This window comes from Arachis hypogaea, chromosome 9 (genome assembly GCF_003086295.3).
Source record: "Arachis hypogaea cultivar Tifrunner chromosome 9, arahy.Tifrunner.gnm2.J5K5, whole genome shotgun sequence".
NCBI lineage: Eukaryota > Viridiplantae > Streptophyta > Magnoliopsida > Fabales > Fabaceae > Arachis > Arachis hypogaea.
In genome coordinates this window covers 54,095,356-54,118,402 of record NC_092044.1, presented here as the reverse complement: position 1 = coordinate 54,118,402, position 23,047 = coordinate 54,095,356, and the positions used below count along the sequence as shown (strand labels likewise).

At 40.4% G+C, this 23,047-nt stretch overlaps 2 non-coding genes across 2 annotated transcripts; both read left to right on the top strand.

Moving 5' to 3' along the window:
• Positions 1–3,835: 3,835 nt before the first annotated feature.
• LOC112713704 (small nucleolar RNA R71) lies at positions 3,836–3,939 on the top strand. Its single transcript, XR_003158674.1, has one exon. It is a non-coding gene; the product is annotated as a small nucleolar RNA R71 (small nucleolar RNA).
• Positions 3,940–13,389: 9,450 nt separating this feature from the next.
• LOC112713717 (small nucleolar RNA R71) lies at positions 13,390–13,493 on the top strand. The gene has a single exon (XR_003158687.1). It is a non-coding gene; the product is annotated as a small nucleolar RNA R71 (small nucleolar RNA).
• Positions 13,494–23,047: the final 9,554 nt, after the last annotated feature.

Below are 23,047 nucleotides of genomic sequence, written 5' to 3'. Positions count from 1 at the left end.
CATACATCAAACAATTCAAGTTCCAGAATGAATTGTTGTGGCATTTCATTTCTTCTTGGCAGGTTCCCCTCCTTCTGGCATTCATGGCAGTGCTTCACTAGTTCCTTTGCATCTTTGAAGATCGTGGGCCAATAAAAACCACACTGCAACACCTTAGCTGCTGTTCTTTCTCCTGCAAAATGTCCTCCATAAGTGGAGCCATGGCAGTCCCATAAGACTTCCCTTCCTTCTTCCTCTGATATGCATCTTCTTAGTATGCCATCCGAACATTTTTTGAACAAGTATGGTTCGTCCCAGATGAAGTATTTGGCATCATTTACCAATTTCTTCCTTTGATGCTTGTTAAATTCCAACGGCAAACTCCCAGTGGCTTTGAAGTTTGCTATATCTGCAAACCAGGGTGCTTTGTGAATTACCATGAGTTGTTCATCAGGAAAGCACTCATTTATATGTGTGCTTTGTATGCTTCCTTCTTCACATGGTATCCTTGATAAATGGTCTGCTACCTTGTTCTCTACACCCTTCTTGTCTTTGATTTCAATGTCAAATTCCTGCAACAAAAGAACCCATCTAATAAGTCTTGGTTTGGATTCTTGTTTTGCAAGTAAGTATTTTAAAGCTGAATGATCAGTGAAGACAATGACTTTAGACCCAATGAGATATGATCTAAATTTGTCAAATGCAAAGACTATTGCCAAGAGTTCTTTTTCAGTGGTTGTGTAGTTCTTTTGGTTATCATTCAAGACCTTACTGGCATAATAAATCACATGTACCAAATTGTCTTTCCTTTGTCCTAACACTGCCCCAATAGCAAGGTCTGATGCATCACACATCAGTTCAAAAGGTAAGCTCCAATCAGGTGGGGCAATGATAGGTGCAGAGGAAAGTTTTTGCTTCAACAGTTCATAGGCTAGCATGCAATTTTTATCAAATACAAAAGGTGTATCAGAGACAAGCAAGTTACTCAAGGGTTTGGCTATTTTAGAAAAGTCTCTAATAAACCTTCTGTAAAAGCCAGCGTGTCCCAAAAAACTCCTAACTGCCTTGACATTACTTGGTGGAGGTAGTTTTTCAATGAGTTCCACCTTAGCTTTGTCCACCTCAATGCCTCTATTGGACACTTTATGGCCAAGGACTATTCCTTCTGTGACCATGAAATGACACTTTTCCCAGTTTAATACTAGGTTGGTCTCTTGGCATCTCTTAAGCACCAAGGCAAGGTGGTGTAGGCAGCTAGGAAAAGAATTTCCAAACACAGAAAAATCATCCATGAAAACTTCAATAAACTTTTCGATCATGTCCGAAAAGATGGACAGCATGCACCTTTGGAAAGTTGCAGGTGCATTGCACAATCCAAAGGGCATGCGTCTATACGCAAAAACCCCATATGGACAAACAAATGATGTTTTCTCTTGATCTCTTGGATCAACTACTATCTGATTATAGCCTGAGTATCCATCCAGAAAGCAATAATAAGCATGTCCTGCAAGCCTTTCAAGCATCTGATCCATGAATGGGAGTGGAAAATGATCTTTTCTGGTGGCTTCATTGAGCTTCCTGTAGTCTATGCACATCCTCCACCCAGTGACAGTTCTTGTGGGTATGAGTTCATTCCTCTCATTTGGCACCACAGTTATGCCACCTTTCTTGGGAACTACATGGATGGGACTAACCCATGGGCTGTCAGAAATGGGGTAGATTACCCCTGCCTGCCATAACTTCATGACCTCTTTGTACCACTTCTTTCATGACGGGATTCAATCTTCTCTGAGCTTGAATGGACGGTTTAGCATCCTCTACTAACAAGATTTTATGCATGCATATGGATGAACTTATCCCCTTCAAATCAGCTAGGGTCCATCCAATGGCATCTTGATGAGTTTGTAGCACCTTGATCAATTCTTCTTCCTGTTCTTGGCTCAGGGTAGAGCTAATGATAACAGGATGGCTCTCATCACTTCCCAAGTATGCATACTTGAGATTAGGGGGCAATGCTTTGAGCTCAGGTTTTGGTGCTTCCTTTTCTTCTTTCACTTTCTCTGGCATGCTTGGCATGGTTGTTTCGGCAGCCTTGATGTCTCTAACTTCAATATCCTTGGTGAACTCCTCCTCTGCCACTTCCCTTGTGGTTTCCTCAAAGGTTTCTTATATTGCAATGTCCACTACATCCACCCTCATGCATTCCTTTAGTGATTCTGATGGATAGCTCATTGCCTTGAATACGTTAAACACCAATTTCTCATCATGTAGTCTAAGAGTGAGTTCACCCTTTTGGACATCTATGATGGCTCCAGCAGTAGCCAGGAATGGTCTTCCCAGAATTATCGAAGCTTTAGCTTCTTCCTCCATATCTAACACCACAAAGTCAGCAGGAAATATAAAATCTCCCACTTTCACCAACAAATCCTCAACTATCCCATGAGGGAATTTAAAAGTTCGATCTGCCAATTGGAGGGCCATTCTTGTTGGTTTGGCTTCTTCAATCTTCATTCTTCTCATCATGGTTAGAGACATCAAATTGATACTGGCCCCTAAGTCACACAAGGCCTTCTCCACCATGACTTCTCCTATGATGCAGGGGATTTGGAAACTGCCTGGATCCTTCAATTTCTGAGGCAGTTTGTGTTGAATGATGGCACTGCATTCTTCAGTTAACAACACAGTTTCCTCATTTCTCCAGCTCCTCTTCTTGGTCATTAATTCCTTCAAGAATTTTGCATAGAGTGGCATTTGCTCTATTGCCTCAGCAAAAGGAATGTTGATTTGAAGCTTCTTGAAAATCTCCAAGAATCTGGAGAATTGGTCATCCTTTTCACTTTTCATCAAACGCTGAGGATATGGTACTTTGGGTGTATAAGGCTTCAGGACCTCTTTTTCTTTTTCTTTTGTTGCAGATGGTATAAAAGATTGTCCCTGCTCCTTGTCTCCCACATCTTCCTTTGCTTCATCCTCTGTGGTTTCCTTTGAGATCTCCCTTAGCTTCTTTCCACTTCTGAGTGTTATGGCTTTACATTCTTCCCTTGCAATAGCCTTGGCAGCATGAGAAACGCTTGGCCCAGGGGTTTGCTTAGACAAATACACAATTTGATTTTCTAGCTTCTGGATGGCAGCTCCTTGGTTTTGCAAGTTAGAATTTACTTCTTCCTTAAAAGCTTTCAATTCGGTTATGTCTTGACTCATGGTTGCAAGCATTCCTTCTATCCTGTTTAATTGATCTTGAAATTGCTGGTTCGGATTAGGTTGGGCAGGTTGGTTATTTAGGCCATGATATGGTGGTTGGGAGTAAGTGTTTTGTGTGGCTTGGTATGATCTTTGGTTGGAGTTTTGGTATGTGGAATTGTTATGTTGGTTGTGGTTGTAAGGTTTGTGGTTTTGTGGTTGGCTTTGCTGGTTTCCCCACCCAAAGTTTGGGTGGTTTTTCCATCCTGGGTTGTAAGTGTTGGACTGTGGATCATATGGTTGCCTTTGTTGATTTCCCACATAGTTGGCCTCTTCCCAATCACCTCCTTCAGTGCTTACTTCCTCTTGATCTTGTGTGTGTAGTGTAGCCACTTGCTTTGTGTCTAATTTCCTGGTGAGCTCTGCTAGTTGCTTGGCAAACACCTTGTTTTGGGCTAGAATTGTATCCACATGGTTCAGCTCCATCACTCTCTTAGTGTTGTGCCTCTCTGAAGCATAGTAGTACTCATTCTCAGCCACTGTCTCAATCACTTCAATGGCTTCTTCCACAGTCTTTTTCCTGTTCAATGAACCTCCGGATGAATGGTCTACAGCCTTCCTTGATTCGTAAGAAAGTCCATCATAGAAAATATGCAATTGCACCCAGTCAGGGAACATGTTTGGTGGGCATTTCCTTGTCAACTCTTTGAACCTCTCCCATGCCTCGTAGAGAGTCTCACCATCCTGTTGTCTAAAAGTCTGAACCTCAGATCGAAGCCTATTGACCTTTTGTGGGGGGTAGAAACGTGCCAGAAACTTGCTCTCCACCTCATCCCAGGTTGTTAGGCTGTCCCTTGGGAATGATTCCAGCCACTTAGCTGCCTTGTCCCTAAGTGAAAATGGGAACAAGAGCAGTTTGTAGGCATCTTCCTGGACTCCATTGGACTTCACTGTGTCACAAATTCTCAGGAATTTGGTGAGATGTTGATTTGGATCTTCATTAGCACTCCCACCAAATGAACAATGGTTCTCCACCAGTGATATTAGCTGTGGTTTGAGTTCAAAATTGTTGGCCTGAATGGGTGGTTTCTGAATGCTACTACCACAATTCCCAGAGGTTGGGTTTATGTATGAACCAAGAACCCTTCTCTCAGGAATGGCATTGTTTCCATCATCCCTCTCATGGTTGTGAACTTCTCTATCCATGTTGAGATCTAGAGCTTCCTCAAAGTTGTCCTCAGATTCTCCTTCAGATTCTTCTTCTCCCAGTACCCTCTTCCTTCTTGCTTCCCTTCTAAGTCTATGAAGGGTCCTCTCTGGTTCGGTATATGGAGGGGTTGATGTCTCTCCTCTCCTACCTGTCATACAAGAACACACCACAAGCAACAACCAAGTGGAATACTCTTGGTTAATGGAAGAGTATGGTTAGAGCAGTTGAGGAATTAATTCAAATAGTTAGTGGGTCAGTGAATTAGTTGCTTGAAATGAAAGGCATAAGAAAGAAAAAGCAAATAACAGAGTGCAAAAATTAAAATTCAACAAGTAACTTGAACTAAATTAACAAAACAAAACAAAAAATTGCTCAATCTAGTTAACTTCCAATTTGAGAATTGTCAATCGAAAACCAATCCCCGGCAACGGCGCCATAAACTTGATGTAGCATAACCTTGATGCTATGATTTTAGGAAATTGCACAATCGGCAAAATTCCTTCCGGCAAGTGCACCGGTTATCGTCAAGTAAAAACTCACAATAGAGTGAGGTCGAATCCCACAAGGATTGGTTGAATGAGCAATTCGGATTAGAAGTTTGTTCTAGTTGAGCGGAATCAAGATTTAGATGAGAATTGCGGAATATTAAATTGCTGAAATTAAAAGGGATGGGGTGATTGCATGAAATTAAATTGCAGAATGTAAAGAGAAAATGTAGATCAGAAATGGGAATTCATTGGGGTTCAGGAGATATTGAGATCTCCGAATCAAAACATTTCTATCTCTTCCTCAACCAATGCATTCATTGAATTTTGCTTGGCAATCTTATATGATTGGATCCCAATTCCTTGGCTCACCAATTCTCTCTAAAAACAAACAAATTCCCAATCCCTTGGTTTAAATGTTCATAAGAAGAGATGATGCTCGATCACTGATTATACCACACAGCTTCATGAACCACAATTTGGTAGGATTACATGTCACAATATCCATCCAAACCCCAATCCAATTCACTGTGAGAAAGCTTCTCTAGCATGAATCCTCCATTCCTTTCCCAAGGTTCCGAAGGATTCCAATTATGGATAGTTTCTTTCCCAAGACAACTACCCAATGGAATTAGATCGAGAAGCTTTCTAACAAAATTCAAGAGAAAAGATTGAAGAAGAAGATAAAAAGTATTATTGATTCATTGAATTACAATAGAGCTCCCTAACCCAATGAAAGGGGTTTAGTGAGTCATAGCTCCGAATTCTATTAAAAGTAAAAAAATGCTAAAGTGTCAAAAAGTCCCCTACTAACTTCAATTCTATCCTATTTATACACTTTCTAAATTGAGCTTCTGTTGTGATTCTTGGGCTTTGAGGCCTTTCCCTGATTTCCTTTTTGCTTTGGGTTTATGATCCATAATACTGATGAGGCTGTGATCCAACTCTGTAACATTCATTGAGCAAACTTAGTGATAAACAAGTAATGACACAAGACTCAACAAATTGAAGTTCCAGACTCATCAATTCTTCAGGCCCAATCCCATAAACTATGATATTCAATTGGGTTTCATACCATAATAGGTTTAAGTTAATATTTGTGTTCAAATGCTAACTTAAACCTCAATATAATTGGCCCAGAAACCCTTTCAAAGAGTGGCGTTTAAGTTGAAGTTTAAGTTTCAGTTTAAGGTTAAACTGAAACTTAAACGTGGAATTGGAAGAAAGCAACCCAGGAGGGTAATTACTCGAACACGTTTAAGCTTCAGTTTGAGGTCAAACTAAAGCTTAAACGTGGAAATGAAGATTGCAACCCTGGAGGCAATTCTTGGTCGAACACGTTTAAGCTCCAGTTTGAGGTCAAACTGGAGCTTAAACGTGGAAATGAGAAGGCAACCCTGGAGTAGCAAAAACGCCGAACACGTTTAACCTCCAGTTTGAGATCAAACTGGAGGTTAAACGTGGGAATGAAGAAGGTAGCCCTGGAGTGTGAATGTCGAACACGTTTAAGCTCCAGTTTGAGGTCAAACTGGAGCTTAAACGTGAAAATGGCTTCCTGGTGCCTCATATAGTTCGAACACGTTTAACCTCCAGTTTGAGGTCAAACTGGAGGTTAAACGTGGAATCACTCCCTTGGTGCCATTCTCATTCTGGCGTTTAACCTTCAGTTTGAGGTTAAACTGGAGGTTAAACGCCAGTTTCCTCTTTTCTCAGCTTTCATGATTCTGGCGTTTAACCTTCAGTTTAACCTTAAACTGAAGGTTAAACGCCACTTTCAGCATTTGGTGCATTCCTTATTCTGGCGTTTAACTTCCAGTTTAAGGTTAAACTGGAGGTTAAACGCCACTTTCACATTGTACTCCACATGTGATCTTCAAGCTTCCTTTATAGATTTGGTTGCTTCCTTGCCTAGCCTCTTCTTCCCTGAAATCATCCACACAATTGCATCAAAGTCTTGCAGATTTTCATGAGAATTCTTCCATTCATAGCATTCAAGTAATATAACTAAAAACTCATGGAATTTGCATCAAAATTACATTGTTTGGATGATTCATTACTTTGTTGTTCATTTAACCATTCTTGGTTACTTTAAGCTCAAGAAAATGCATAAAACAACTAAAACTAACAGAAAAATGCTAGTGAAACTAGCCTAAGATGCCTTGGCATCACAACACCAAACTTAATACTTGCTTGTCCCTAAGCAAGTCCTGAGTTAATTGAGAAAACAAGTATGAAACAAAAAGCAATTACATTGGCTATATTAGCAAACATTTGAAGTTCATCAGAAGGGTTTTATGCAGAAAGTTGCAGTATCACTTTTTCATTCTTATTAGGTAGGATTATCACTTTTTCATTGCATCCATCAAACACTGCTATGGCCTCTTGTTATTCTTATGTCTTTGGCACATTTTCCTTTCTTTGTTTTTCTTTTTCTTAGAGCTCCTTTGCTCCTTGTTTGCTCAGTGTCATGTGTTGCACAAGCCTTTGGCATTTTCTTTTTCTTATCATTGCATTACACATATCCACTACAGGCATTTTTAGTTCACATTTCTTCTTGAGACATTGATGCCCAGCACCTCTTTGTGTGACTAAATGTTTTGTATTTAGGTTGCTCTTGATAATGGACTTTTGGTTGATAATCCCGGGTTAGTTAACCCAAGTTACCAAGTGTTGAAACACTCCTCAGAACCTATTCATCCAAGCATATCCTTAATACATAAATACCACAGGCATTTGTCTCAGAAGTTCAAACCATTGGTGCCTAGCTTATTTTCTCAATTTTTTTTTTTTTTGCTTTTTGGTTGCCCCTTTTCAGTGGCTTTTTCTTCTTCTTTTTCTTTCTTTTTCATGGCCAAAGACATTTATTCATCAAGATCCATAGACAATACTCAACTTCTACACAAAAATTGATAATTCTACACTCTATTTCCAGTGATCTGACTAAACAATCAAGCATGCATACCACCACTTAATTCTACTTGATTTGTCACTAATTGAGCCAAGTTACTTTTGTTCAAACTTTTCTTTTATTTTTGGAAACAGAACAAGCATGGCAAGCATTTGTTTAAGATGGTGAAGTTATATCCAAACATCTCGGCATTCACTTTATTCAAAGCAATAAACCAACACTCCTACAAAATGACTTAAAATGAAAGAAAGATTCAACAATTACAGTTTAAACCAGAACAAGCATGCTTTTGTTTGCCTTTTAAAGAATGGTCAAGGAACAACACCACCTTGTGAAATTTCTTGTTTTCTCCTTGTTGTCAGGAAACAATTTGATTTCTCTTTCTTCTCCTAATTGTTGCTTCATGTTTTTTTTTTAAGCTCCTTGTTTCCTTTCCTGCAAAGAGTGATGAAGTTGCTTGCTTCTCAAGCACTTGAGTGGTTAGCTCAACTATGTATGGGCAAGTGTCTGAGTCTTAAGTTGGGGTGTGAACACCAAACTTAATCTCCTACTTACTCCTCTGCTCTTTGAATCCTTGAATTCTCCTTGGAATGAAGTTGCTGCTAAGAATTTTAAGTATTTCTGTGATTGCTTAGAATTGTTATTCCTTTAATATAATTCAAAGGTTGTTGTGTTCAGTTGATCTTTATGGTGGAACACCAAACTTAGAGTTACACATTCCCCTTTGAATTATTGATCCACGAATTCATTGTTTGGTGTGAAACACCAAACTTAATTCTTTGCAATGCACATAAACTACTTCACCTTTTTATTGAAACAAATAAAAGAAACAGCAAAAGAGTGTTACCTCAGGTTGGGTTGCCTCCCAACAAGCGCTCTTTTAACGTCATTAGCTTGACGGTCAGTTTCCTCAGTTGAGGTGATATTTAACCTTGTCCTTCTCCTCTACATCTCCCAAGTAATGTTTGAGTCTTTGACCATTCACAGTGAAGGTTCTTTGTGACTTTTCTTCCATGATTTCTACTTGTCCATATTGGGAGACCTTGGTAACAAGGAATGGTCCAGACCACCTTGATTTTAGCTTCCCTGGAAATAGCTTCAGCCTAGAATTGTAGAGCAATACTTTTTGTCCCTCTTCAAATTTCCTTGGGGCTATGTTGCTGTCATGCTTCTTCTTTGCTCTTTCTTTGTAAATTTTGGCATTCTCATAAGCTTCAGCTCTGAATTCTTCCAACTCTTGAATTTGCAACATCCTTCTTTCTCCAGCAGCTTTGCTGTCCAAGTTTAAGAGTTTCAAGGCCCAGAATGCCTTGTGCTCCAACTCCAGTGGCAAATGGCAAGCCTTTCCATATACTAGTTGGTAAGGAGACATTCCAATTGGTGTTTTGAAAGCTGTCCTATATGCCCAAAGAGCATCATCTAGCTTAATCGACCAGTCCTTCCTTGAAGCTCCCACAGTCTTTTCCAAGATTCTTTTGAGTTCCCTATTAGATATTTCGGCTTGCCCACTTGTCTGTGGATGGTATGGTGTGGCTACCTTATGTTTGACTCCATATTTTAGAAGCAATGCCTCTAATGGTTTGTTGCAGAAGTGGCTTCCTCCATCACTGATGATTGCTCTTGGAACCCCAAAACGGCAAAAAATGTGTTTTCTGAGGAAGTTCATGACCACCTTATTATCATTGGTTGGAGTTGCTATTGCTTCGACCCATTTGGAGACATAGTCTACTGCCACAAGAATGTAATTATTTGAGTATGAGGTGGGAAAGGGTCCCATGAAATCTATCCCCCATACATCAAACAATTCAAGTTCCAGAATGAATTGTTGTGGCATTTCATTTCTTCTTGGCAGGTTCCCCTCCTTCTGGCATTCATGGCAGTGCTTCACTAGTTCCTTTGCATCTTTGAAGATCGTGGGCCAATAAAAACCACACTGCAACACCTTAGCTGCTGTTCTTTCTCCTGCAAAATGTCCTCCATAAGTGGAGCCATGGCAGTCCCATAAGACTTCCCTTCCTTCTTCCTCTGATATGCATCTTCTTAGTATGCCATCCGAACATTTTTTGAACAAGTATGGTTCGTCCCAGATGAAGTATTTGGCATCATTTACCAATTTCTTCCTTTGATGCTTGTTAAATTCCAACGGCAAACTCCCAGTGGCTTTGAAGTTTGCTATATCTGCAAACCAGGGTGCTTTGTGAATTACCATGAGTTGTTCATCAGGAAAGCACTCATTTATATGTGTGCTTTGTATGCTTCCTTCTTCACATGGTATCCTTGATAAATGGTCTGCTACCTTGTTCTCTACACCCTTCTTGTCTTTGATTTCAATGTCAAATTCCTGCAACAAAAGAACCCATCTAATAAGTCTTGGTTTGGATTCTTGTTTTGCAAGTAAGTATTTTAAAGCTGAATGATCAGTGAAGACAATGACTTTAGACCCAATGAGATATGATCTAAATTTGTCAAATGCAAAGACTATTGCCAAGAGTTCTTTTTCAGTGGTTGTGTAGTTCTTTTGGTTATCATTCAAGACCTTACTGGCATAATAAATCACATGTACCAAATTGTCTTTCCTTTGTCCTAACACTGCCCCAATAGCAAGGTCTGATGCATCACACATCAGTTCAAAAGGTAAGCTCCAATCAGGTGGGGCAATGATAGGTGCAGAGGAAAGTTTTTGCTTCAACAGTTCATAGGCTAGCATGCAATTTTTATCAAATACAAAAGGTGTATCAGAGACAAGCAAGTTACTCAAGGGTTTGGCTATTTTAGAAAAGTCTCTAATAAACCTTCTGTAAAAGCCAGCGTGTCCCAAAAAACTCCTAACTGCCTTGACATTACTTGGTGGAGGTAGTTTTTCAATGAGTTCCACCTTAGCTTTGTCCACCTCAATGCCTCTATTGGACACTTTATGGCCAAGGACTATTCCTTCTGTGACCATGAAATGACACTTTTCCCAGTTTAATACTAGGTTGGTCTCTTGGCATCTCTTAAGCACCAAGGCAAGGTGGTGTAGGCAGCTAGGAAAAGAATTTCCAAACACAGAAAAATCATCCATGAAAACTTCAATAAACTTTTCGATCATGTCCGAAAAGATGGACAGCATGCACCTTTGGAAAGTTGCAGGTGCATTGCACAATCCAAAGGGCATGCGTCTATACGCAAAAACCCCATATGGACAAACAAATGATGTTTTCTCTTGATCTCTTGGATCAACTACTATCTGATTATAGCCTGAGTATCCATCCAGAAAGCAATAATAAGCATGTCCTGCAAGCCTTTCAAGCATCTGATCCATGAATGGGAGTGGAAAATGATCTTTTCTGGTGGCTTCATTGAGCTTCCTGTAGTCTATGCACATCCTCCACCCAGTGACAGTTCTTGTGGGTATGAGTTCATTCCTCTCATTTGGCACCACAGTTATGCCACCTTTCTTGGGAACTACATGGATGGGACTAACCCATGGGCTGTCAGAAATGGGGTAGATTACCCCTGCCTGCCATAACTTCATGACCTCCTTTTGTACCACTTCTTTCATGACGGGATTCAATCTTCTCTGAGCTTGAATGGACGGTTTAGCATCCTCTACTAACAAGATTTTATGCATGCATATGGATGAACTTATCCCCTTCAAATCAGCTAGGGTCCATCCAATGGCATCTTGATGAGTTTGTAGCACCTTGATCAATTCTTCTTCCTGTTCTTGGCTCAGGGTAGAGCTAATGATAACAGGATGGCTCTCATCACTTCCCAAGTATGCATACTTGAGATTAGGGGGCAATGCTTTGAGCTCAGGTTTTGGTGCTTCCTTTTCTTCTTTCACTTTCTCTGGCATGCTTGGCATGGTTGTTTCGGCAGCCTTGATGTCTCTAACTTCAATATCCTTGGTGAACTCCTCCTCTGCCACTTCCCTTGTGGTTTCCTCAAAGGTTTCTTATATTGCAATGTCCACTACATCCACCCTCATGCATTCCTTTAGTGATTCTGATGGATAGCTCATTGCCTTGAATACGTTAAACACCAATTTCTCATCATGTAGTCTAAGAGTGAGTTCACCCTTTTGGACATCTATGATGGCTCCAGCAGTAGCCAGGAATGGTCTTCCCAGAATTATCGAAGCTTTAGCTTCTTCCTCCATATCTAACACCACAAAGTCAGCAGGAAATATAAAATCTCCCACTTTCACCAACAAATCCTCAACTATCCCATGAGGGAATTTAAAAGTTCGATCTGCCAATTGGAGGGCCATTCTTGTTGGTTTGGCTTCTTCAATCTTCATTCTTCTCATCATGGTTAGAGACATCAAATTGATACTGGCCCCTAAGTCACACAAGGCCTTCTCCACCATGACTTCTCCTATGATGCAGGGGATTTGGAAACTGCCTGGATCCTTCAATTTCTGAGGCAGTTTGTGTTGAATGATGGCACTGCATTCTTCAGTTAACAACACAGTTTCCTCATTTCTCCAGCTCCTCTTCTTGGTCATTAATTCCTTCAAGAATTTTGCATAGAGTGGCATTTGCTCTATTGCCTCAGCAAAAGGAATGTTGATTTGAAGCTTCTTGAAAATCTCCAAGAATCTGGAGAATTGGTCATCCTTTTCACTTTTCATCAAACGCTGAGGATATGGTACTTTGGGTGTATAAGGCTTCAGGACCTCTTTTTCTTTTTCTTTTGTTGCAGATGGTATAAAAGATTGTCCCTGCTCCTTGTCTCCCACATCTTCCTTTGCTTCATCCTCTGTGGTTTCCTTTGAGATCTCCCTTAGCTTCTTTCCACTTCTGAGTGTTATGGCTTTACATTCTTCCCTTGCAATAGCCTTGGCAGCATGAGAAACGCTTGGCCCAGGGGTTTGCTTAGACAAATACACAATTTGATTTTCTAGCTTCTGGATGGCAGCTCCTTGGTTTTGCAAGTTAGAATTTACTTCTTCCTTAAAAGCTTTCAATTCGGTTATGTCTTGACTCATGGTTGCAAGCATTCCTTCTATCCTGTTTAATTGATCTTGAAATTGCTGGTTCGGATTAGGTTGGGCAGGTTGGTTATTTAGGCCATGATATGGTGGTTGGGAGTAAGTGTTTTGTGTGGCTTGGTATGATCTTTGGTTGGAGTTTTGGTATGTGGAATTGTTATGTTGGTTGTGGTTGTAAGGTTTGTGGTTTTGTGGTTGGCTTTGCTGGTTTCCCCACCCAAAGTTTGGGTGGTTTTTCCATCCTGGGTTGTAAGTGTTGGACTGTGGATCATATGGTTGCCTTTGTTGATTTCCCACATAGTTGGCCTCTTCCCAATCACCTCCTTCAGTGCTTACTTCCTCTTGATCTTGTGTGTGTAGTGTAGCCACTTGCTTTGTGTCTAATTTCCTGGTGAGCTCTGCTAGTTGCTTGGCAAACACCTTGTTTTGGGCTAGAATTGTATCCACATGGTTCAGCTCCATCACTCTCTTAGTGTTGTGCCTCTCTGAAGCATAGTAGTACTCATTCTCAGCCACTGTCTCAATCACTTCAATGGCTTCTTCCACAGTCTTTTTCCTGTTCAATGAACCTCCGGATGAATGGTCTACAGCCTTCCTTGATTCGTAAGAAAGTCCATCATAGAAAATATGCAATTGCACCCAGTCAGGGAACATGTTTGGTGGGCATTTCCTTGTCAACTCTTTGAACCTCTCCCATGCCTCGTAGAGAGTCTCACCATCCTGTTGTCTAAAAGTCTGAACCTCAGATCGAAGCCTATTGACCTTTTGTGGGGGGTAGAAACGTGCCAGAAACTTGCTCTCCACCTCATCCCAGGTTGTTAGGCTGTCCCTTGGGAATGATTCCAGCCACTTAGCTGCCTTGTCCCTAAGTGAAAATGGGAACAAGAGCAGTTTGTAGGCATCTTCCTGGACTCCATTGGACTTCACTGTGTCACAAATTCTCAGGAATTTGGTGAGATGTTGATTTGGATCTTCATTAGCACTCCCACCAAATGAACAATGGTTCTCCACCAGTGATATTAGCTGTGGTTTGAGTTCAAAATTGTTGGCCTGAATGGGTGGTTTCTGAATGCTACTACCACAATTCCCAGAGGTTGGGTTTATGTATGAACCAAGAACCCTTCTCTCAGGAATGGCATTGTTTCCATCATCCCTCTCATGGTTGTGAACTTCTCTATCCATGTTGAGATCTAGAGCTTCCTCAAAGTTGTCCTCAGATTCTCCTTCAGATTCTTCTTCTCCCAGTACCCTCTTCCTTCTTGCTTCCCTTCTAAGTCTATGAAGGGTCCTCTCTGGTTCGGTATATGGAGGGGTTGATGTCTCTCCTCTCCTACCTGTCATACAAGAACACACCACAAGCAACAACCAAGTGGAATACTCTTGGTTAATGGAAGAGTATGGTTAGAGCAGTTGAGGAATTAATTCAAATAGTTAGTGGGTCAGTGAATTAGTTGCTTGAAATGAAAGGCATAAGAAAGAAAAAGCAAATAACAGAGTGCAAAAATTAAAATTCAACAAGTAACTTGAACTAAATTAACAAAACAAAACAAAAAATTGCTCAATCTAGTTAACTTCCAATTTGAGAATTGTCAATCGAAAACCAATCCCCGGCAACGGCGCCATAAACTTGATGTAGCATAACCTTGATGCTATGATTTTAGGAAATTGCACAATCGGCAAAATTCCTTCCGGCAAGTGCACCGGTTATCGTCAAGTAAAAACTCACAATAGAGTGAGGTCGAATCCCACAAGGATTGGTTGAATGAGCAATTCGGATTAGAAGTTTGTTCTAGTTGAGCGGAATCAAGATTTAGATGAGAATTGCGGAATATTAAATTGCTGAAATTAAAAGGGATGGGGTGATTGCATGAAATTAAATTGCAGAATGTAAAGAGAAAATGTAGATCAGAAATGGGAATTCATTGGGGTTCAGGAGATATTGAGATCTCCGAATCAAAACATTTCTATCTCTTCCTCAACCAATGCATTCATTGAATTTTGCTTGGCAATCTTATATGATTGGATCCCAATTCCTTGGCTCACCAATTCTCTCTAAAAACAAACAAATTCCCAATCCCTTGGTTTAAATGTTCATAAGAAGAGATGATGCTCGATCACTGATTATACCACACAGCTTCATGAACCACAATTTGGTAGGATTACATGTCACAATATCCATCCAAACCCCAATCCAATTCACTGTGAGAAAGCTTCTCTAGCATGAATCCTCCATTCCTTTCCCAAGGTTCCGAAGGATTCCAATTATGGATAGTTTCTTTCCCAAGACAACTACCCAATGGAATTAGATCGAGAAGCTTTCTAACAAAATTCAAGAGAAAAGATTGAAGAAGAAGATAAAAAGTATTATTGATTCATTGAATTACAATAGAGCTCCCTAACCCAATGAAAGGGGTTTAGTGAGTCATAGCTCCGAATTCTATTAAAAGTAAAAAAATGCTAAAGTGTCAAAAAGTCCCCTACTAACTTCAATTCTATCCTATTTATACACTTTCTAAATTGAGCTTCTGTTGTGATTCTTGGGCTTTGAGGCCTTTCCCTGATTTCCTTTTTGCTTTGGGTTTATGATCCATAATACTGATGAGGCTGTGATCCAACTCTGTAACATTCATTGAGCAAACTTAGTGATAAACAAGTAATGACACAAGACTCAACAAATTGAAGTTCCAGACTCATCAATTCTTCAGGCCCAATCCCATAAACTATGATATTCAATTGGGTTTCATACCATAATAGGTTTAAGTTAATATTTGTGTTCAAATGCTAACTTAAACCTCAATATAATTGGCCCAGAAACCCTTTCAAAGAGTGGCGTTTAAGTTGAAGTTTAAGTTTCAGTTTAAGGTTAAACTGAAACTTAAACGTGGAATTGGAAGAAAGCAACCCAGGAGGGTAATTACTCGAACACGTTTAAGCTTCAGTTTGAGGTCAAACTAAAGCTTAAACGTGGAAATGAAGATTGCAACCCTGGAGGCAATTCTTGGTCGAACACGTTTAAGCTCCAGTTTGAGGTCAAACTGGAGCTTAAACGTGGAAATGAGAAGGCAACCCTGGAGTAGCAAAAACGCCGAACATGTTTAACCTCCAGTTTGAGATCAAACTGGAGGTTAAACGTGGGAATGAAGAAGGTAGCCCTGGAGTGTGAATGTCGAACACGTTTAAGCTCCAGTTTGAGGTCAAACTGGAGCTTAAACGTGAAAATGGCTTCCTGGTGCCTCATATAGTTCGAACACGTTTAACCTCCAGTTTGAGGTCAAACTGGAGGTTAAACGTGGAATCACTCCCTTGGTGCCATTCTCATTCTGGCGTTTAACCTTCAGTTTGAGGTTAAACTGGAGGTTAAACGCCAGTTTCCTCTTTTCTCAGCTTTCATGATTCTGGCGTTTAACCTTCAGTTTAACCTTAAACTGAAGGTTAAACGCCACTTTCAGCATTTGGTGCATTCCTTATTCTGGCGTTTAACTTCCAGTTTAAGGTTAAACTGGAGGTTAAACGCCACTTTCACATTGTACTCCACATGTGATCTTCAAGCTTCCTTTATAGATTTGGTTGCTTCCTTGCCTAGCCTCTTCTTCCCTGAAATCATCCACACAATTGCATCAAAGTCTTGCAGATTTTCATGAGAATTCTTCCATTCATAGCATTCAAGTAATATAACTAAAAACTCATGGAATTTGCATCAAAATTACACTGTTTGGATGATTCATTACTTTGTTGTTCATTTAACCATTCTTGGTTACTTTAAGCTCAAGAAAATGCATAAAACAACTAAAACTAACAGAAAAATGCTAGTGAAACTAGCCTAAGATGCCTTGGCATCAAAAGGCTTTCTTGCTGAAGCTTACATGGCTTCAGGAGCGTGTCCGACAGATGCTGCCAGGTACTGACGATCCAAAGACCCTCCAATAGTATGCGAGGTGTTATATCATGTTGATGATTGGGGGTTACCTACTAACCAATAAGTCCAATAATATGGTCCATCTCTGGTGGCTCTCGCTGCTAGATGACATTGGGAGGATACACCTTTCCACCACAGACATCACAGGATGCACTCCTCTGCTGGTGTCTTGGATCTAATAGAGATTTCCTATGTGGTATCCACCTGAGCAACAGGTTTACATGTACCCGATAGTTGCGAGGTAACTGTCACATTATCTGCTTTACCATTATTATACGTTATCACAATTCAATTACGTTGGCAACTAAGTTAAGTCTGGTTTCGCATGCATGTGTCAACAGGTTGATCGGCATGGAGCAACAGAGCAGGGACCACCACCAGTAGAGGTCCTATAATGGTGTCAGAATTTGGATAAGTTACTGTGGGATGAGGTAAGCGAGTTAAACCTTTATTTTGTTAACATTTTTGTAGTTTACTTAACTTAAATAAACGTAGACGGGGTATTGATAACTATTTCATTTTCTTCATTTATAGTTCATGTGGACCCCGTACGACGATCCTGCATTACAGGATATCTGTCCATTATGGCTGAAGGAGGAGGCGGGCCAGGGGAACTGAATGTTTGTTGTACCCTTCGTCTGCTTCAACAAAGTTGAGTTCTATTAGGCCATCTGGGTCAAGTGCCAGTTCCACGACGAGCAGCCAGTGCCAGGGAATCTAGTCAATGTCGACAGGTTTCTGACTACCAAAGGCAGAGGTGAGGACGTATGGTGGCTAATCAGCGGATAATTTATACGCTTTTTGGCATTGTTTTTAGTATGTTTTTAGTATATTTTAGTTAGTTTTTATTACATTTTTATTAGTTTTTAGTTAAAATTCACTTTTCTGGGCTTTACTATGAGTTTGTGTGTTTTTCTATGGTTTCAGGTATTTTCTGGCTGAAATTGAGGGACCTGAGCAAAAATCTGATTCAGAGGCTGAAAAGGACTGCAGATGCTGTTGGATTCTGACCTCCTTGCACTCGAAGTAGATTTTCAGGATCTACAGAAGCCCAATTGGCGCGCTCTCAATTGCGTTCGAAAGTAGACATCCTGGGCTTTCCAGCAATGTATAATAGTCCATACTTTGCCCGAGATTTGATGGCCCAAACCGGCGTTGCAAATCAGCTTCAGAATTCCCGGCGTTTAACGCCGGAACTGGCACAAAAATTGGAGTTAAACGCCCAAACTAGCATAAAAGATGGCGTTTAACTCCAGAAAAAGTCTCTACACATGAAAGCTTCAATGCTCAGCCCAAGCACACAACAAGTGGACCCCGGAAGTGGATTTTTACGTCATTTACTCATTTCTGTATATCCTAGGTTACTAGTTCACTATTAATAGGACCTTTTGACATTGTATCTCGAACCTCATGACACTTTACACGTTTCTTATTGTATCTTCTACAGCATGAGTCTCTAAACCCCATGGTTGGGGGTGAGAAGCTCTGCTGTGTCTTGATGGATTAATGCAATTACTACTGTTTTTCATTCAATCACGCTTGCTTCTATTCTAAGATATGACTTGTTCTTCAACTTGATGAATGTGATGATCCGTGACACTCATCATCATTCTCGCTTATGAACGTGTTCCTAACAACCACCTCCGTTCTACTTTAGATTGAATGAATATCTCTTGGATTCTTTAATCAGAATCTTCGTGGTATAAGCTAGAATTGATGGCGGCATTCAAGAGAATCCGGAATGTCTAAACCTTGTCTGTGGTATTCTGAGTAGGATTCAAGGATTGAATGACTGTGACAAGCTTCAAACTCCTGAGGGCTGGGCGTTAGTGACAGATGCAAAAGAATCACTGGATTCTATTCCGACCTGATTGAGAACTGACAGATGAATAGCCGTGCTGTGACAGAACGCGTTGAACATTTTCACTGAGAAGATGGGAGGTAGCCATTGACAACGGTGAAACCCTACATACAGCTTGCCATGGAAGGAGCCTTGCGTGCATGAAGAAGAAGACAGTAGGAAAGCAGAGATTCAGAAGATAGAGCATCTCCAAAACCTCAACCTATTCTCCATTACTGCAAAACAAGTACTTATTTCATGTTCTTTTACATTTCACAATCAAAACTGATAATTATTGATATCCTAACTAAGATTTACAAGATAACCATAGCTTGCTTCAAGCCGACAATCTCCGTGGGATCGACCCTTACTCACGTAAGGTATTACTTGGACGACCCAGTGCACTTGCTAGTTAGTTGTGCGGGATTGCAAAAGTGTGATTGCAATTTCGTGCACCAAGTTTTTGGCGCCGTTGCCGGGGATTGTTCGAGTTTGGACAACTGACGGTTTATCTTGTTGCTTAGATTAGGACTGTTTTATTTTTGTTGGTTTAGAGTCTTTTATTTGAGTTTAGTTTCATATTCTAAGTTTGGTGTCTTCTTTGTGTTTTCCTTTAAGTTTTCGAAAATTTGTGTCTGATTTTCTAAAAATTTTAAGTTTGGTGTCATTTTGTTTTTTTTCTCTTTCCTCGTTTCAAAAATTGATTCTTTTTCAAAATAATTTTCAATCATATATTTTTAATTGCTAACTCCAAAATCTTTTTTTTATTATTAACTAAGTGATTTAGTTTTCAATCTGTTTTGATCTTATTTTTTTTAGTTTTCAAAATTTTATTTTATTTTATTTTAAATTTTTTCAGTCACCTTTAAAAAAAAAGAAAAAAATTACTTTACTTGTGAATCCAAATCATTTCCCTTTCTCCATCATGAACCTAAGTGGAATTGAGCAGTCCAGAAGGACTCTGGGGTCATATGCTAACCCCATTACAGCTGCATATGGGAGTAGCATCTGTATACCTCCCATTAAAGCAAGCAGCTTTGAGCTAAATCCTCAAATCATTATCATGGTGCAGCAAAATTGCCAGTATTTCAGTCTTCCACAGGAAGAACCTACTGAGTTTCTGGCACAGTTCTTACAAATTGCTGACACAGTATGTGATAAAGAGGTAGATCAGGATGTCTACAAATTATTACTGTTTCCATTTGCTGTAAAAGATCAAGCTAAGAGGTGGTTGAATAACCAACCCACAGCAAGCATAAAAACATGGAGACAGTTATCAGACAAATTCCTGAATCAATTTTACCCTCCAAAAAGGATGACACAACTAAGGCTGGACATCCAAGGCTTTAAACAAGAGGATAATGAATCCCTTTATAATGCCTGGGAGAGGTACAGAGGTATGCTAAGAAAATGCCCCTCTGAAATGTTTTCAGAGTGGGTACAGTTAGACATCTTCTACTATGGGCTTACAGAAAAAGCTCAGATGTCTCTAGACCACTCAGCTGGTGGATCTATACATATGAGGAAGACGATGGAAGAGGCTCAAGAGCTTATAGATACTGTTGCTAGAAATCAACATTTGTACTCTAGCAATGAGTCCTCTACAAAAGAAGAAGTTATGACAGTAGCCACTGATCCTAATCCTCAAGAACAGATGGTTGAGCTTAATCAGCAACTACACCTGATGACAAAACAGTTAGCAGAATTTAAAGAGATGCTCCAAGAAACTAAAATTGCCAACAAGAACATAGAATCACAGTTGAATCAGACAAAACAGCAGTTATCTAAACAGATAACAGAAGAATGCCAAGCAGTACAACTGAGAAGTGGAAAGACATTGAATAACACTGCTCAAAGTAGCAAAAAGCCAAGAAAGGAACAGTTGATAGAGGATAACCAAACCACTGCTCAAAATCCCTCTGAGGACAGTAAGAGCCCAGAGAGGAATACTCCTGGCATTCAAACGCAAGAAAGGGGGAAAAAGCTGGCGTTAAACGCCCATTCCCTGCCCTGTTCTGGCGTTCAAACGCCAGAAAAAGGGAAAAAATTGGCGTTAAACGCCCATTCTTCACCCAATCCTGGCGTTCAAACGCCAATGAGGAATCAGACACCTGAGAGTGCTGATAGTAACCCCTCTAAAAAGGCTTCTCCAACCACTTCTATAAGGAATAAACCCGCAGCAACTAAGGTTGAAGAATATAAAGCCAAGATGCCTTATCCTCAGAAACTCCGCCAAGCGGAACAGGATAAGCAATTTGCACGCTTTGCAGACTATCTAAGGACTCTTGAAATAAAGATTCCGTTTGCAGAGGCACTTGAGCAAATACCCTCTTATGCTAAGTTCATGAAAGAGATCTTAAGTCATAAGAAGGATTGGAGAGAAACTGAAAAAGTGTTTCTCATTGAAGAATGCAGTGCAGTCATTCTGAAAAGTTTACCAGAAAAGCTTCAAGATCCAGGAAGCTTTATGATACCATGCACATTAGAAGGTGCTTGCACCAAGACAGCCCTGTGTGACCTTGGAGCAAGTATCAATCTAATACCTGCATCCACTATCAGAAAGCTTGGGTTGACTGAAGAAGTCAAACCAACGCGGATATGTCTCCAACTTGCTGATGGCTCCATTAAATATCCATCAGGCATAATTGAGGACATGATTGTCAAGGTTGGGCCATTCGCCTTTCCAACTGACTTTGTAGTGCTGGAAATAGAGGAGCACAAGAATGCAACTCTCATCCTAGGAAGACCTTTCCTTGCAACTGGACGAACTCTTATTGATGTACAAAAAGGGGAAGTAACCCTGAGAGTCAATGAGGATGAGTTCAAGTTGAATGCTGTCAAAGCTATGCAGCATCCAGACACATCAAATGACTGCATGAGCGCTGACATTATTGACTCTTTGGTGGAAGAGATCAATATGACTGAAAGTCTAGAATCAGAACTAGAGGACATCTTCAAGGATGTTCAGCCTGATCAGGAGGAACCAGAGGAAACAAAAGAATTTTTGAAAATTCCTCAGGAAGAGGATAAGCCTCCCAAGCCTGAGCTCAAATCACTACCACCATCCCTGAAGTATGCATTTCTGGGAGAGGGTGACACTTTTCCAGTGATCATAAGCTCTGCTTTAAATCCACAGGAAGAGGAAGCACTGATTGCAGTGCTAAGGACACACAAGACAGCTCTTGGGTGGTCCATAAGTGATCTTAAGGGCATTAGCCCAGCAAGATGCATGCACAAGATCCTATTGGAGGATAATGCCAAACCAGTGGTTCAACCACAAAGGCGGCTAAATCCAGCCATGAAGGAGGTGGTACAGAAAGAGGTCACTAAATTACTAGAGGCTGGGATTATTTATCATATTTCTGATAGCCCCTGGGTGAGCCCTGTCCAAGTTGTCCCCAAGAAGGGAGGCATGACAGTGGTTCATAATGAAAAAAATGAACTGGTTCTTACAAGAACAGTTACAGGGTGGCGTATGTGTATTGACTACAGAAGGCTCAATACAGCCACCAGAAAGGATCATTTTCCTTTACCATTCATAGACCAAATGCTAGAAAGATTAGCTGGTCATGATTATTACTGCTTTTTGGATGGCTATTTAGGTTACAACCAAATTGCAGTAGATCCTCAGGACCAAGAGAAAACAGCATTCACTTGCCCTTCTGGTGTTTTTGCCTACAGGAGAATGCCTTTTAGTCTGTGTAATGCTCCTGCAACTTTTCAGAGATGCATGCTATCCATCTTCTCTGATATGGTGGAGAAATTCCTGGAAGTTTTCATGGATGACTTTTCAGTATATGGAGACTCATTCAGCTCCTGTCTTAACCACCTAGCACTTGTTCTGAAAAGGTGCCAAGAGACTAACCTGGTTTTAAACTTGGAGAAATGTCATTTTATGGTGACTGAAGGAATTGTCCTTGGGCACAAAATTTCAAGCAAGGGAATAGAGGTGGATAAGGCAAAGGTAGAGGTAATTGAAAAATTACCACCACCTACCAATGTTAAGGCAATCAGAAGCTTTCTGGGGCATGCAGGATTCTACAGAAGGTTTATAAAGGATTTTTCAAAAATTGCAAAACCTTTGAGCAACCTGCTAGCTGCTGACACACCATTTGTGTTTGACACACAGTGTCTGCAGGCATTTGAGACCCTGAAAGCCAAGATGGTCACAGCACCAGTCATCTCTGCACCAGACTGGACATTACCATTCGAATTAATGTGTGATTCCAGTGACCATGCCATTGGTGCAGTGGTTGGACAAAGGCATAACAAGCTTCTGCACGTTATTTATTATGCCAGCCGTGTTCTAAATGATGCACAGAAGAATTACACAACCACAGAAAAATAGTTACTTGCAGTGGTCTATGCCATTGACAAGTTTAGATCCTATCTAGTGGGATCAAAGGTGATTGTGTACACTGACGATGCTGCTCTTAAGTACTTACTCACAAAGCAGGATTCAAAACCCAGGCTCATAAGATGGGTGTTGCTTCTGTAAGAGTTTGATATAGAAATAAGAGATAGAAAAGGGACAGAGAACCAAGTAGCTGATCA